Raw genomic sequence first — 2,591 nt, 5'->3', positions numbered from 1 at the left:
TGCGTCCTAACCTCGTGTCTAGGCTCTCCCGAAGCGTGGCAGGCGAAGAAACGCACAAGGGTTCGTGGTCATGGTACAGGCACCAGCTGGACACAGGGTAACACTGAATGGGATAGTGACAAAATGATTTCCTGCCGATGAAGTCAAAGAGAAATCTCAGGGCGAGGCTGAGTCTTTAATCCTTGCTAATTTCCCTCTTTAACAAAGAATGGGTACAAGCTCAGAGTGTTCAGCAAGCAAAAGTATCTGGCCAGATTTGCATACCATTGTTGTTTTCCACGAATTTACTTTACCTTTCTATTTAAGATGAGTGATGCTGGTCTTTCATTCTCGACAGTAAAGTGAAGTTACCCTATAAAACAAAATGGGAGGGGCGTCTGGGTGGCTCAGTCAGTTGAGCGTCCGACTTCGGCTCGGGTCGTGATCTCACGGTTCGTGAATTCAAGCCCCACATCTGCTGTCAGCACAGAGCCCCCTTCAGATCCTCTGTCCCCCTCTCTCTCCGCTCCTGCCCCACTTGCGCTCTCTCAAAAATAAATGTAAAAAACCACTTGAAATAAAATTAAATTAAATAACATTGGAAGTGTAAAAGAAGTAGATAGATTTAAATTTAAAAAATATTAAGCCAATAATGGTACAGATAAGATGTAAAAACTGAAAACTGGTGACAGTGTTCATGAACAGAATTTTGGGAAAAGCCAGATACATCCGCTGGGCACACTAACATCTCCATTTATGGAGCATTCTGACTGCATCTGGCACCAGGGAACGTGTTCCATACATTATTTGTTGTGATCCCATAACAACCCTGAAGAAGAACCTTCACCCCTCTGAGGCCCAGCCCATATTTGAGCTGTCTGACTCCAGAACTCACGTATGTAAGCTATGCCTGGTGGAGTCTTGTCTTTGCCTGTAAAATAAAGCTTAAGACACCAAGTCGGTTTGAGTCAAAGGGCTATCTAGAGGTCAGAACAAAGGCAAGGATGTGAATGTGCTTTGAAAACTGTCCCAGGCTGTCAGGACACTTCATGGGCACGTGACCCAAGCAGGAGGGTCCACACTCGGTTTGATGTTCAGTTGTTGCCATCTGGAGCTTCCTAACACTTCCATCTTTGGTCGTGTAAGTCAAGTCCAGTGGGACCATGGAGCATGTGCAGGAGGCCTGGAGCCTCTGTTCACGTGGGGTCCACCCCCCATTGCCTCTCTGGGCTGGGGTGGCCACAGCCTGCAGTCTGAATCCTGTTTCCCAGGCCCCGGATGGCCTCCTCTCTCCTCCCCCACCCCCTCCACCACGGCGGCCGCCCTTTGCCTGGCGCCATGGTGGGCCATGTTCCACTGCTAACCTGCCCTGGCCTGGGTTCAGGTGCAGGGAGGGTTAGGGTCAGCGTGTGCCCCACAGTGTGTCATGTGGGGTGAGGTATGGCGGCCTCCCAGGTTTGCAGCTCCACGGCTGATTCAATGCACACTTGAACATGGACCTCCCACGCATCCCCCATGCAGGGACCCAGGCAGGTGCCCTGCACCAAACTCGCAATCGCGTTCCCACCCTCTGCTGGGACCCACTTTTTCGATCTTGCCGTGGGCCCCACCAGTTATGCAGCGAGCCCCCAGTCCTGTGGAAGCGTAAGGGAGTATGCCATGTGTGTGCCCATGTGGGAAAGCAAGAATCCAAAGGGAAAACCCGGGACGGAGGAGGAGTGTTGAGGGAAGCCTCGAGGGGCAGAAAGATCCATGCAGATATGGCAGAGCACAAATAAGAGAGACCCCAAGTGGAGCTCCCAGCTCGCACCCATTAGCTCCACAGGACTGCATTTGCGGATCTGTGAAACGAGGGGGCTGGGCCAGGGGAGCCTCCTGGGAACAAAATGGGAATCTGTGGGGTCTCTTGCCCGCTACCCCGTTAGTGGCCAGAATCTTGACACTTTGCATGAGACTTTGGAGCATCCCAGCTTCCCCAGAAGTGCATGGATGGACCACAAGGAAAACACACAAAGGGTTGGAATTCCCGGACTGAAAGTTCTCTTAAACTCCTCCAGCACCTAAACCGGGCAGTACAGGGCACGCCGCCCCAGGAAGGCTAAGGGCGTGGGAGGCTGGCTGAAATCGGTGCTGAAAAGGGAAACTTTAAAAATGGACAAGAGAGAGCTGCGGAGAGGGCAGAGTGGGCGAAGCCTATTGACAGCCTCCTGGGAGACCAGGCAGCCTGTTTTAAAAAAGAAAAAAGACACAGGAGAAAGGGAAGGAACACAAAGAGAGTCCACGCTCCTCCAGTAGAAACTTGATGGCTTAGCAGATAAAGACATCCTTGAGGCGTCAGGAGCAGGAGCCGTCAGGAAATGGGAGGATTCCGTGAGGCAGAGCCGACTCTGGACACGTTTGCACTAAAGGGCCTCCGGGGAACTTACCTAAATTCCACGGCGGGAGTGACAGCGGCTAGCCCGGTCTCTGATGGGCCCCTGATTGATTTCGGGGGCCAGCTGGCCCCCGCGCTGGAAAGAAAGAGTGGGTAGAGGCTGTCTCCAAAGAAAGCAACTCCAGGGCCTTGGGGAAAAGTAAAGAGGGAGGAGGAGAGCACACATTTGAAGCGAGCA

Source organism: Neofelis nebulosa, chromosome 2, assembly GCF_028018385.1.
Source record: "Neofelis nebulosa isolate mNeoNeb1 chromosome 2, mNeoNeb1.pri, whole genome shotgun sequence".
NCBI classification, from domain to species: Eukaryota; Metazoa; Chordata; class Mammalia; order Carnivora; family Felidae; genus Neofelis; species Neofelis nebulosa.
This window is presented reverse-complemented; position numbering follows the sequence as displayed.